Source organism: Cupressus sempervirens, chromosome 9 (genome assembly GCF_028749045.1).
Source record: "Cupressus sempervirens isolate cs-2001-9-10 chromosome 9, ASM2874904v1, whole genome shotgun sequence".
Taxonomy (NCBI): Eukaryota; Viridiplantae; Streptophyta; class Pinopsida; order Cupressales; family Cupressaceae; genus Cupressus; species Cupressus sempervirens.
In genome coordinates this window covers 357,802,636-357,818,376 of record NC_143126.1, presented here as the reverse complement: position 1 = coordinate 357,818,376, position 15,741 = coordinate 357,802,636, and positions in this window count along the sequence as shown.

Genomic DNA, 15,741 nt, shown 5'->3' with positions numbered 1-15,741 from the left:
TTTCCTTTTATCAAACATGGTGCATCATAACAATTTAGGTTAATGAACTTACTTTTGTCTCCAGTCATGTGATGTGAACACCCACTATCAATAATCCATCTATTATTCTTGTGCACACAAGTCACAAGTGGAGTTGCCTCATCTTCATCAAATTCATCCTTCATTGCAACATACACCACTTCATTATCATGTTCATTAGATTCTTATGTTTTCTCTTCAGAAATGTAGCAAGACTTCTTTCCTTTGTATTTGTAATCCTTGTTGTCTTCATCTCTTCTACTCTTGTACTTCTCACCACCTCTGTAGTTCTTCTTCTCTAGACATCTAGCAGCAATATGACCAACCTCATTACAATTGAAACAAATCATGGGTAACTTACCTTTGAACTTGCCTTTACCTTTGTGGAATCTTCTTGCCAGTAGTGCTTCAAGTTGTTCAACATCCTCCTCATTTGTATCACTATCACTAGACATATACTTCTTTTTCTTTTTCTTCTTTTCATTAGGTTCCTTTAATGATACCTTAGCTTTGAAAGTAGATTCAATCTTTTTAGGTTTGTAATTATCAAAGTTAGATAGCTCAAAAGTAGTAAGTCTACCTAGCAAACCTTCAAGTGATAGTTTATTCCTTGGTATGCATCTTAGTTCTTGAATTGCAGAAACTCTAATAGCATATATAAAAAATAATACCCTTAAAAATTTTCTTATTGAAATACCATCATCTACATTACAAATAGCTCCTCTTATTGTATTAACAATATCTTTTATCCTTTCAACATATTGAGCAATATTCTCACCTTCTTCCATTCTCATATCATCAAACTTACTCTAAGACTTTTATCTGTGACTCTTAAAACATTTGCATCTCCTCCATAGATAGTGGTTAGGGAATCCCAAATTTTCTTTGCACTATCAAGAAATTTGATATCATCAAATTTGGCATAACTTAGGGTAGAGGCAATCTCCAACATTTCCTAGTTGTGTTCTTTCTTCTTCTTCATATCCTCGATAGTTGGGGCACTAGAAAGATCAACATGCTCCACAGAAATGGTAGATTGTGCATGATCTCCAAGTCCTCCAAGGTGTAGCTTTTTCAACCTTTTCCATGCAATAAAGTTATCTCTATTGAGCTTGGGTACTTCTCTTATTGACATCTTGATCCTTGTGCTTCTAGTACCTTCAAACTAGTCCTCTTAAGTAGATGGCTCTGATACCAATTATTTTAATACTTTAGAAGAACTACAAAGGGGAGGGGGTTAATAAATTATCCAAGGTATAGATGTATAAATAAAAAATTTCATATCTTAATGAACCCATAAAACATTATTCATCATGCATGTATCCATAAGATTATGCAATCACTTAAAACTTGAAGGTTGCTATCAAATCAACTATGTAGAAATGTAAAGCATGAAACATAATAGATTCATTGACACACTTGACACAATGATTTATGTGGAAACCCAATTTGAAAAAACCACCAGTAACATGCTACTCTTTTCACTCTTCTAAAGTGATGCCCTGTGAAAGGCCAACCCTATTAATGGTTATAATATACACTATTAAATGTGACCCTGTTAAAGGATTTCAATCACCCTGTTAGGAGTGAGCCTTGTTAGAGGACTTTAGATCATTCACTTGGAATGTCACCCAATTAGAAGATTTATAAAGGATTTTTAGGTCAGCCTTAATCCAAAGGATTTACCCTAGACTGATATAATTGTTAGAGAGTAACAGTAAGGCTTTGGTCTAATACAACTTACAACTTCATTTGTAGATTATAGATAATTGTTTAGTCCTCAATTTTGCTTGGCCTTCATACTTTTTAGTTTTAATAGCTTTTTCATCCTTCAAACATTCATACCCTTAAGCCTTCTTGTTTAATATGCCATTGTAGACTCTTCTTTTAGGTCACTAGATAAAGCAAAACCCTTAACTCCTTGTCTTTCTTAGGCTCTCAAACATCATAAACTTGCTTCATAACCAACCATTCCTATTAATAGGAAATTTATCTTTTACCACTCATTCTCCATTTTCCAATTTAGGGTTTGGATGGATTAAGTAGGATACAATGTATCTACCCCATATCTCATATCTCTTCTAGAAACTTCTCATAGAATCCTCTTTGAATTTGCCTAAAAATAGTTTACCTTGAATTTTGTGCCACCAACTCAACAACCTTATCATCCACCTAGTTCACATAATCCAAGAAAACAAACTTATTGGCTTAGGTCCATTGAATTCACAATCTTTTGAATAATATTGTAGCTCGGCATTATCAAGCTTCTGATGCTTGGCACATACTATGTTACTTGACATCCACTATAAAATCACTTGGCATGAACCAAATTTTAATGGTGCTCGACATCAACTAAACCTTACTCAACATCCATTGTTCTACTTGGTATAAACTAGAATGAACTTTTACTTGACTCTAACAAAAAATTTCTCGGCTTGCTCAGTCTTTTCTCAGCACCTACTATCCACTCGATCTAGCTTGGCAGAAAAACTTTGTGTAGCTTGTTCTTCTAAAAAAATTTAGTGTAACCAGCCTTTGTAACTTTAAGTAGATTATCAATACATCATGTTATCGCTATCTTAACCAATTCTTGTACTTTATTACATAATCATAACTCAACCTTTCCTCTAGGTTCTATTGTTACATCTTTTGATCAAATCCTCTTCATCAATCAAATAAGTGATAGTACTTGAATCTTATAACCAATTGTTTCACCATCAAATAGCAAGTTTGACATTGGTGACAAAATAATGATTGAAGCATATTTTTCATACTGATATGTTCTCATAAATCTCCTTCTTTGATTAGCTTCTTCAATCTATTCTCAACATGTAGGTCTAGTAGCCTCATTATCATGAATCACTTTCTTTAGAGTCAGTTTCTTAGTCAGGTCTTATAAATCTCATTTCTCAGAGGTTCATTGGTGCTCCAAGAGGATAGGTAAACACTCCTTGACACTTATTCAATACATTTGGAAATTGATTTTCTCATTTTAGCACTTTTAAATTATGTTTTGGATCATTTATAAGATTTTGAGATGCATGGTATTTCTACATGTTTCTGTAATGCATATACAAGTTTCTAAAGCACGTCTACCTTCTTTTATAGCACATCCACTATATTTTATAGTGTGTCCACCTCATATTATATTGCTTATGTAGGTTTTTATAGTGCATCCTAATAAACTAAATAATGGCCAGATCTAATTTAAGCTTTTGATTTTTGGGTCATTACAGGTCTCTAAAAATCTATAATGAAGCAAACAAATCATCCAATCAGTGGAACAAAGTGGGTAAGTCTTAAAAATGCACCTAGATTTTTGCTAGCTTTAAATTAGGTAGAGCTAAACCCATTTGGTTTCTTGCTTGTATTTTGGCATATTCTCTTTTCAAAACTAGCCTAAGCTAAGATAACTATTTCAAATTATTGATTTTCTGGTAGGTTTATGCTCTTCACTCTTAAGAGCAAATCAAAATGCCAGAAATGCCAAGTGTGATGTGTGATCTAGCTAATGAATGAGAAAACACCTAACATAATTAGGAACCTCCTTGCTATCATAAATTAAAGGCTCTAGTATTGAATAGGTCATGTCTGGTGTGTTTGAGAATTAAGGTAATAGGGATATGCTCTCATCCTTTTGGGGTGATCAAATTCATATACCTACTTTTGATTTTAGTTTGCCTTGCTTTTTATAGGTAGGTTAAATAGCTATAGAAGGGCATACCTCTTGAGATTTTCCTTAATAGAGCCAATGAGAGGGAAATCTCTGAGACTTGCATTATTAATGGGATGCAATGCATTAGTGTTCAAAAAATAGCCTTCCTTGAGTAGTCTTGCAAAAATTCTACCAAACCTCCTTAGCATTCATGGGAAGATTTCTTTCGAAAGAGGTAAATTTGACTATTATTGGATGATATATACTAAATCCTTGTATTTAATAGCTTGAGGACAACCAAAATTATGAATCCATTTTTCTTTTTAGGTTTGTGCTGGTAATTTTTTTTACTTTTTTTGGTTTTTGAGTTTAAATATATTATTTTTAGATTGAAGAAGCACTTCACTAATCTCAAGTTTCAGTTAAAAATTTGCCAAAATTAACAAAGAAACAACATCCTTCCTAAAAAAACATGTTTATCTTCTGAATGTTAGAATGTTCAAAATGGGAAGAGTACTTCTGAGGGAGGGGGTGAATCAAAAGTACAACACTTTTAACCTTTTCTAATCCTTTAAATCAAATAACTGAAAATAAGATGCATGCATGTAAAAATATCAAGTAAGCATAAATAAAACATGAAATAAAAGTATGCATCAACACATGACACTAGGAATTTGGTAACCCACAAACCCTCCAGGAATAAGAAGGTAAAACTAGGGTGAGGATGATACCCACAAAAATCACTGCAACAATAATTGTTTGACCACTTATGATGGTCTACCCTATTAAAGGCTTTACACTATGTCAATAGTGACTTGGTTAGAGGATTCACAAACACTTTATATGAAGTGTTACCCTATTAAATGATTTATAATAGGCTGTATAAACCCACCTAATACAATAGGATTTTCAATCACCTTCTCCAAAGGTTCTCCCACCTAGTTATTAAGCTAACCTATCAATATAGGATTTCCAATGTCTAATACAATGGCAAGAAATTATTAGAACAATAAACCTGATAGTATGCAATCTTTAATTGCTAGATTTAGGCACTTTATTTTCTCTTTTTGATGTGACCCTTGCTGGATCTGATCTTTGTTCTTATCCCTTGTCTTGTTCTGATCAATTGGATTTGTAATTGTTGCTCTGTTCCTCTAAGTCTTTCACACTTCACATTGAATTTCACTATAGTTTCCCATACACTATTTTCTTCCACACACATAATGGGGTTTTCATCCTTCTTTTAAAGATTTTTGAAGACTTAGGGTTAGGTATGGATCTACAATCCATATTAAATCTTAAGTTCCCACTCATTCCTTGCATTTTTCTCACTGGTTGCATATCATCTCCATTTTTCTAACTGGTTACATGCTGATTACATAGGAAATGCAAAAGATTTGATCTTATCCTTGTTCACCTTCAAAATTCTTCTTTGTCAGCTCCAAAAATGGTTTACATCTGAGTTTATGAGGGCCCAAACTCATATGTTGATTAAGTGTTACTCAGCACATACTGAACTACTGGTGCTCGGCACATGTTTGATCCTAGATTGCTCGACACCTATTTCATTCTATCTTGCTTTGCACATGTACAATTTTGGCTCACTCTGCATATGAAGCATCTTGGTTTACGTGGCATCAACTATGACTCGAAACCTCTATATCACTCAGCATCTATTGCTTACTTGGCACCTGAAGTCACTTGGCACCTATTGAAATACTAGCTTGGCACATACTATGGCCCAACATACATAGTGTACTCAGCTTCAATGTAGAAAGTGGTTAAGTGTGTTGACACTCAAATGTTAAAACTATTCTAAGACCAACAATGAAATAATGCATTTGTCCCATAAAACAACATTTCCACTATGTTAAACAACACATATGAAACATAAAATAGCCCATTTGCATAATGAAATGATGTATTTGAAATCTATAAATAATACATCTACATTGTAAAATAATGCATTTGACTTTTTTAATAGTGCACACACTATAGAATAGCACCTTGTAAATCTAGAAAAGTGCATTTACAACTATTTATAGCACATTTGAGCCATTATGCAATGCTTATATAGAAATTTGCAAAATAGTGAGTACTTGCACTAAGAGTTTTCCAAATTAGAATGAACATTTGAAAACCCTTTTTCTTTATGAACATTTTGCAAAGTGGAAAAACCTTTTAAGACCAATACCTTCAAAATCAGACAAGGGCTTTAACAATGTCTACAATTTTAAAAAATCATGCTTGGAGTCTAATACAAAAAATTTCATCAATCTAACCTCTTACATTAATCAAAGATCAAAGGATACACACATCCTTTCACCCCCTAACTTCACAGAGCTTGATCTAATCGCCATGATTTTCATATCCTTTGGTATTGTTGGAATGATTTGTGAGATAACTTGATATTTCCTACTATTTGATCTAGAGATTATCTTCACTTTATGACATGATAAAAGATTAAAAGGGGTTACATTCACATCTCATGCCACTAAGAAATAATAGTACTAGTGCTAAGGAGAAGGAACCAAAAAGATTTGTCACTCGTATAAGTGCAAGGATAGAAAAGAAGACTATAGTAGTCAAATCTACAGAATCATCAAACACTATTGATCCTATAATAACCTTCGATTGTTCGTCAACAACTATTGATGAAGAATCACCCACATAAGAATTAAAAAATCAAAAACTAATTGACATAATGGATAAATTTCATCTAGAAAGTGATGATTATATCAATTCAAGAATAGAATACTTCCAACAAAATCTAGAACTAGTCAACATAATGGATAAGCTACTAGAAAAGCATAGAGTGTCACCTATTATTGTTGGCACAATAGGGCACAAAATTGCCTTCTTATTTTGATATATCCAATCTCAAGAAGGTTAATTAATAATATTCTCCCTTGGATGTCATTACCCAAAAACTCTAATATTTTCAAGTGGAAATAGAAAGACTGAAGAGAGGAAAAGTCCAACCAATGGATTTTATTGTGGAAAAGGTGTTTCATCTCCCCTTTGTGATGGGAAGTTCTAACTACCTCTCAAGAGCTCTTCTAGCTCTCCCTAAGACCTATTATTTTGTCTTGCTATGGTTCTTCTCATTACCCTACTTACATATCACTTCTAGGATCCCTATCCCCTTTAGAACTCTCCACCAACTTCAAACATCAACCATACCTCAAACTCAACTATGCACTCATGGGCTCAATTCAATTGCATTTCTTCACAAACTTATCCTAGTGCTAATAATAGATTATCTTTCTATTCCTAACTTGTATTCAATCCATTTTGACTAATTTTTATGGCTTCTTTCTTGGAAATTCTATTGAATCCTAAGGTTTCAAGGTTTTACGCATGGTAGCCTTTTTGCCATAATTAAGCCTCCCAAACTCACCTTTCTTGGAATATCTCCAAACTTCTTCAAACCAACCTCTAAATTGTTTAAGTATTCTTCTTAAGGTCTTCCTAGGCTTCAATATTTCCTAGGTCTTAGCCTCCCAAAGTGTCTAAACATAGGATTTTCACCAAACCCCTAATTTTAAGGGTTTTTAGCACATGTGAACCAATTTAGTTTCTCTGCTCTCAAAAATTGATTCAATGGTCTCCCTTGCACTCCTCCTTTCTTTCACATTTCTAGGACACATGCCCCATTCACTTCAACACTTATTTATTGGCACACCCAACCTATTTAGCAAGCTTCCTTACTATTGTTCTCTGCAAACTTCTAGCCAAAATGCCCCTGCATTCACCTAGGCTTGCTAATAAAAATAGCTTCCCTACAACCCATGACTCCATAGACCATATTTACACTATTTAAAAATTCTTCTACTTGATTTCAAGATTCCATGTAATTTCAACCATGGGAACTCAAGTAGGAGCCATATTTACAAAACTAGACCTAAACCAAGTAGTGAATCAGCACAACACACATAATTAGCAAAAAAATAACCAATATTAAAAACCTACCAAACCAATGCTACAATGGGTAATTAAAAAATTCAAAGAGAATTCTCAATGAATTAGTTATGTCCTTTCAATCTATGGATGATTGGATGAAGGTTGTATTACACAATTACATGCAATTTCTTTCTCTTTCCAATCCACAATCCATATGATGACCTTCATAACTATCAGGTTAGGGTTTGGATGACCTTATATATCCCATTCCATCATTTTTGGACCCTTAGGTTCGGTTTATAACACCATTAAGACTCATTCCAAGTTTTTAGGAAAAGTTGTCATGAACAATTGCAACATTTTGCTCCTTGAGAAATTTCTTCTCCTAGCTTGCATATCTCAATCCAAGATTGATTGTTTGGATCCCAAAACACTTAACAACATCAAAAATATAAGTTTCATTCTATTTTGGTATTTTGGTCAAACTTTAACCCTTTTGTTTACTTTTCTAGGACTTGGATTCTAGAGCCTAATTAAGCATACAATCACAAACTCTAAGCAACCTAACTCAAGATACACACTAAATCAACCTAAGGAATTTATAATTAATCCTTATTATCTTTTTGATTTTCTAAGATAACATACAATCCAAAATTGAACTAGAATATAAGTAAGACTATATGGTTGGCCTACACTATTCTCCCCCTTCAACAAAAAGCTAAAGGATTTGTGGTGTTAAGAACTCTAGACTAATGTCATACTTCTTGAAATTACGTTATGCTATCCAAGAAGCCTCTAACTTTGGTTTTTGTCTCCACTTTACTAGGTGCTCCATGCATTTCTTGTGCCTAGTCTTCATTTTCACTCTTTAATCCAAAATATTGTCAACCTTTGGTTTGATCTGATTAGCTATCTTGAGTTCTTCCACATCCCTATTCACCTCAATACTGTATGGTGCATCATCCATCTCTATTTATTTGTATTTTATCAATTCCTTCACATTGAATATAGGAGAGATGGACATCTCCTTGGGTAATTCCACCTTGTAGGCATTTGGTCCATATATAGCCAACACTTTGCATGGCCCAATCCTTTTCATCTATAGCTTACTGGGTGTTTCTTTCTATAATCTAGCCTTGCTTAATAATGCTATAACCAAATCACCTACCTCAAATTTTAGATCTCTTCTCCCTTCATCTCTCTTAACTTTCAAATTTTTATTTACCACCATTAGGGTCTTCTTTACTTTCTCATGAACCTCTCTCATTGGTTGATAAAAGTCATCAATTGATCCCCTCATAACCCTTCAAGTATCTAAGCTCAATAATACCTCTTGGATATATCCCATACACCACTTCAAATGGACTTATACTTGTTGTCCTCTTTGTACTATCAATATAAGTATATTTTACTTGAGGAATGACTTGTTCCCATCTCCTTATTCAAGCACCTCAACAAGTTACCAAGTACCCTATTGACTACCTTTGTCTGACCATCCATTTTGGGATGATAGGTAGAGCTATGAGAAAATTTGGTTCCTAATCTCTTCCAAATAATATTCCTTAAATGACCCATGAAATTCACATCTCTATCTACCACTATGCTCATGGGTAATCCATGTATCCTAACTATATCCTTGAAGAAAAGGTGGGCAATGTGACTAGCATTGTATGTTGTTTTACATGGAATAAAATGACCCATCTTACTAAACTTGTCACCCACCACAAAAACATTGTCCAAACTAGTTGGTGTTCTAGGTGGTCCTACTACAAAGTCCATGTTGATGTACTCCCAAAGCTTATTTATTATGGGCAATGGCTAGTAGAGACATACACTTGATGATGTCCCGTTTTCCTTCTGACACACTCCACACTACTCCACATATATCCTTCCATCTTTTTGCATCTTAAGCCAATAGTAGAACTTCTCTAATAAGTCTAGGGTATTGCTTAACCCAAAGTGTCCACTCAAACTTCCATTATGTTTCTCCTAAATAAGATTCTCCCTCATAGAGCCTCTTGGGACACACTATTTCTTGCCCTTGAATAGTATCCCATTCTACAATGTGTAGTCAGCATATTCATTATGAAAATGATTATCAAACTTAGTGCATACCTTGTGGATATTTGAAAAGTCTGCATCTCCTTTATAGAGGTCTTTGAATTCCTCAACTCTAATGCTCTACAATTATATCTCCTAAACAATGAGAAACCTCCTACTAAGTGCATATGTAACCTTATTATTGACTCCCTTCTTGTGTGTAATGGTGAAGGTGTAGGATTGTAGTAGTTCAATCCACTTGATATGCCTCAAATTTAGTTTGTCTTGGATGTTGATGTAACTTAGGGCCTAGTTATTAGTGTAAACCATAAACTTCTTAGGCAATAGGTAATTCCTCCAATTTTTATGAGATTTTACTAAAGCATATAGTTCTAAGTTATAGGATAAATACATAGACTTGGCCTCATTTAACCTTTCACTAAAGAATGCCACTATCCTACTCTCTTGGCTTAGGACTACACCCACTACAATATTACTTGCATCACATTCTACTATGAATGGATTTTCAAAACTTAGCAATACTAGTATAGGTTGGGTAGCCACCTCCTTCTTCAATCTTTAAAATTCTTCATTAGCTTCCTTGGTCTATGAAAACTTTTTCTTGAGTCCTACTTTTATGGTGTCAAGGATTGGTGCACAAATTTCACTGAATCTCCTTATAAACATCCTATAAAACTAATGACCTCAATCCCTTTTTTAGGAGTATTCCAACTTAAAATTGCCTCAACTATTTTCTTGTCCATATTTAAGTTACCCTGTGATGCTACAAACCCAAGGGTAGACTGGTTCTTACTTCATGAACTCACTCTTTTTAAGGTTTATGGTGAGCTTTTCCTCTTGGAGTTTCTTCAACACAAGCTCTAGGTGTTTCGTGTGTTCTTTTGTTTTACTAAAGATGAGGATATCATCTAAGTCAACTACCACAAAGACTCCTATATAGTCCTTTAGAAACTCATTAATTACCCTCACAAAGGTACTAGGTGAATTTGTAAGTCCTAAAGGCTGACTTCCACTCATAACCTTCTTTCATTCTAATCTAATAGTAGCCATTTTTTAAATCAATCATGGAGAAGTATTTAGCACTCCCTAAGAAATCCATTAATTATTCTATTCTAGGAATAGGAAACCTATATCTAATAGTTATCTTATTTATTGCCCTAGGATTAGTATACATTCTCCACTTACCTCCCTTTTTAGGAGTCAACACCACTAGAACAACACATGGGCTTATACTCTTCCTGATTAGACCCTGATCCAAAATATCTTGGACTTTCCTTTATAACTCCTTATTCTATTATGGTGTCATCTTGTATGTAGACTTGTTATGCAGTGATGCCCCTGGCACAAAATCAATTTGAGGGTTGATTGCCCTCTTTGGTGGTAATTTAGTTGGTTTAACTTCACAAATGATGTCTTTGAACTGATCTAGCAGTTGTTTCACCTCTTCTAGTATAGGTGATTGTTTAGGTATCTCCTCCTTCCTTGGTTTCACAAATATGGCATATCCAACTCCTTTTTCCTTCTTCATATCTTTTAGTAATTCCTTCCCACTCATCAAAATTGTGTTGGATTCTACCTTCTCCATTGCATCTTCTTCTATCAAAGATGAAATTTAATAAGTTACTCCATCCTTCTTGAATGAGTACTTGATCTCCTTGCCATGGTGCACTACCTTCCTATCATATTTCTATGGTCTTCCAAGCAATAGATGGCATGCATCTATTGTTAGAACATCACAAAGTATTCTATCAAAATACCTTCATATGGTGAACTTAACCCATACTTTCTCATTAACTAATATGTTATGCCCCTTATTGAACCAGGTGACTTTATATGGACATTCATGGGGTATCTTAGTGATTTCAACTTCTGGATTGTTTCCTCTAAAATGACATTATCAGTAGACCCTAAATCAATTATGACCCTACATAATTTGCCTAATATCTTACACTTGACCCTAAAAATAGCCATTCTTTGCTTGTGTTCATTCTTGATAGGTTCTTTGATCAATGTCCTCCTCAGCATCATATTTTCACCTTTCTCTGAATCTAAATTCACCTCTGAGTGTTAAGGACAATCCTCCTCTTACACATATGCTATCTTTTTCTCCCCTTGTGAAGATGATAGTTTTTCAAGACACCTATAAGCTAGGTGACCCTGCTACCCATAATTGTAACACTTCATGGAAGACAAACGAGAACTTCTTCCAAATCCACCTAATCTTCCTCTTCCACCACTGGGAAAACTTATTAATCTTCCATAACCACCTCTATTATTAGGTTAATGTGATTATTCAACAAACTGGGAGTCTCCTTGGCCTTTATTCTCATTACTTCTTCCACTAGAACCTCCTCTATGTCCTCCTCTACAATATATGCCTCTTCCTCTACCCTTAGTACTTGAGTCTTGTTTCTTTTTAAATTTTTCTTCCACTTTGATAGCTATCTAATAACAGCTATGGAGGGTGGTAAGTGTAAAGAGACTTATCTCTTCTTGTATACTCCATCTAAGACTATTTAGATATCTAGTAACCTTAATTCTTTCACTTTCTTGCACTCTAGACCTAAGGCATAGTTTTTTAAACTCCTTAGTCTAGGCAGCCACTTCTAGGTCTCTCTAGTTGAGATTTTGTCTCTTCTTGTGTAGTTAGATGTCACAATCCTATAATAGGTAATATTATTTTACCTTAGCCACCATAGTCTTCCAATTGATGATTAGCTTTTTGTCTTCCTTCTCTCTTTTTTCCTGCAAGAACTTCCACCAAGTTAATGCTTGTCCTCTTAACCTTGATTTGACTATCTTCACATTTTGTGCATATGTTATTCCATCACATTCAAAGTAATTTTCCATACCCTTAATCCAATCAATAACTAATTCTACATCTATTCTTCTAGTAAAGATAGGAATTCCTTCTAGTTCTTTGTCACATTATGCATTTTATGCTTTGAGAAAAGGTACCTTTGATAATGGAGGGTCTAATTCTAGTTATATTTCTTCTTCTACTTGACTCTTCCCCTTGTCTTTATCTCCTTCTAACTATTATTTCATGTTTCTTTTAGTTTCAACAACTTTCTCTAGTTTTTTCTTCATCTCTTCCACAACTTCCTCGAGAATCTTGTTCTTCTCTTATTGTTCTATCAAAACTCTTGCCAACTTTGCATTGGTCACCATGGTTCTTTCTCCTATGGATTCACTTACCTATGACATGCACTCTACACTACCCAAGCCTTTTAATGGGATCTAATACCACTTTTATGGGGAGTTCTAACTACCTCTCAAGAGCCCTTTTAGCTCTCCCTAAGACCTAGTCTTTTTTCTTGCAAGGTTACTTCTCATTACTCTACTCAAAGATCACTTCTAGGATCCCTATCTCTTTTATAACTCTCCACCAACTTCAAACATCAACCATACCTCAAACTTAACTATGCACTCATGGGCTCAATTTAACCACTTTTCTTCCCAAACTAGTCCTAGTTCTAGGAATAGGTGTTATTTATATTCGTGACTTATATTCAATCCATTTTGATGGGTTCTTTCTTGGAATTTCTATCAAGTCCTAAAGTTTCAAGGTTTTAAGCCTCTCAAGCTCACCTTTCTTGTAATATCTCCCAACTTTTCCAAACCAACCCCAAAAATTTTTAGGGATTCTTCCTAAGGACTTCCTAGGCTTCAATATTTCCTAGGTCTTAGCCTCCCAAAGTCTTCATGCACTAGATTTTCACAAAACCCCTATTTTTAAGGGTTTCTAGTGCACATGAACTAGTCTAGTTTCTTTTCTCTTAAAAATTTCTTCAATGATCTCCCCTACACTCCTCCTTGCTTAAAAATTTCTAGTACACATGGCCTTCACTTCTACACTTCTCTATTGGCACACCCAATCCATTTAGAAAGCCTCCTTGATGTTGTTTTGTGCAAACTCCTAGCCAGAATGCCCCTACACTCACCTAGGGATTACTAGTAAAAATAGCTTCCCTATAACCCATGACTCAATATACCATATTTACACTATTCAAAAAGTCTCCTATTTGATTCCAAGAGGTTGTGGAATTTCAACCATGGGAACTCAAGTAGGAGCCATATTTACAAAACTTGCCATGAACTAGGCAATGAATTAGCACAACACAAGTAATTAGAAAAAGGTTAACTAGTCTTACAAAACTACCAAACCAACACTACAATGGGTAAGTAAAAAACACATATTGAAGTCTCAATGCATTATTTTAGTCATTTAAATCCATGGATGACTATATGAAGGCTCTGTTATGTAATTATGGCCAATTTCTTGCTCTTTCCAATCCACAGTCCATACAATGACCTCCCTAACTATCAGGTTATGGTTTGGATGACCTTATATATCTCATTACCACATTTTTTTTCTCTTATGTGAGGCTTAGAACACCATTAATTCTCATTCTAAGTTTTTAGGAAAATTTATCATGACAACTTTACAAAAGTTGCAAAGTTGTCATGAGCAATTTTTGTAATTTTTTGTTCTTTGAGTAATTTCTTCTCCTAGCTTACATATCTCAATCCAAGATTAACTCCTTGGATTTGAAAACACTTAAAAATATCAAAAACACAAGTGTCATTCTATTTTGAGATTTTGGTCAAACTTTGAACCTTTTGTTGACTTTCCTAGGACTTAGATTCTAGAGCCTAATTGAGCATACAATCACAAACTCTAAGAAACCTTAACTCAACACACACACTAAATCAACCTAGGGACTTTATAATTAGTCCTTATTACCTTGGTGATTTTCTAGAATCACCTACAAGCCAAAACTAAACTAGAATCTAAGAAAAACTATAGGGTGCTCCTACACCCCATTAATAAAAGTATTATATTAACACCCTTCCCTCCAAACATGAAATTCCAAAGTATGACAAATAATTTGGTACATCCAACCCCCAAGATCATCTCAGAAAATTTTATACTTTGATTATGGAATTTTTGCATGACACTTCATATCTTATGAGATTATTTACCTAAATCTTGGGAGGGCAAGCCATGGAATAGTTTTCCAAGATTCTATTAGCATTTGATCCTTCAATCAACTAGCTTCTATGTTTGTCACACAATATTTTTATAACATATAGAAATAATTTATTGTGACCAACTTATGTAATACCAAACAACTCCCAAGAGAATCCTTCAAGCATTTTTTCTAGAGATGGTGACACACATTGGCTAAATACCATAGAGAAATCCCTAAAAAATAAAATATTTTCATCTTCATCAATAATCTCTCAAAATCCTTGAACCATTGGCTACAACTCTAATAGAGAACACTACCAAGATAGAGGAGACCCTAATTAATAATGAAAGTCTAAAAATATCAAAAGATGGGAAGGGATTCTCCAACCACTCTTCACATTCACATGACTCTACCAATTACTCAAATGATAAGCCAAATTCTTGGTGGACAAATAATAACAAAAACATGGAAAATGACAGATTTGTAGAAGCAAACAATGTTAAACCACATCCTTATCACCTTCCAGATCCAGCGCCTTCCAATAAAAATAGCACTCCCACATCTACCAACAAAGTGGAGCCACAACAAGACAATGATCATTCATTCTATAATCAAAATGTCTCACCTCCATCCACATCAAGTGCACCAATTCAACAAGTTAACTCTTAGTTTATGAACTCATTATACTTTTAGAGCTTAGACCATATGAACCTCAAGTTAATCCCTCTTGGTGGAATAAAAATAATTTGTGTGCATACCACAGAAATTGGGGACACCTCACAAATAACTACATGGTTGTGAAAGGGTTATTCAAAAATTAATTGATGATGATCGCATCAAAGTTAATGGCTTTCATACCAACTTAGATCACACAACTTTTAAAAATCCTTTCATGAGCCATGAAAAAGGAGGATCTTTAAAAACTAACCAAAATAATATAGTGAAAGAAAAAGATGATTATGCCCATGACTATGACAACACAATCAAAATGTTGGCAGGATTCAATGACCATGTTAATGTTATAGTCCTCAAAGAAAAACACAAGAAGCAATCCTTAAATGTTATTACTCAAGATCAAGCCTCCAAAGTGATATTACCAAGAGAAACCACTAACCTAGATCAAGTCAC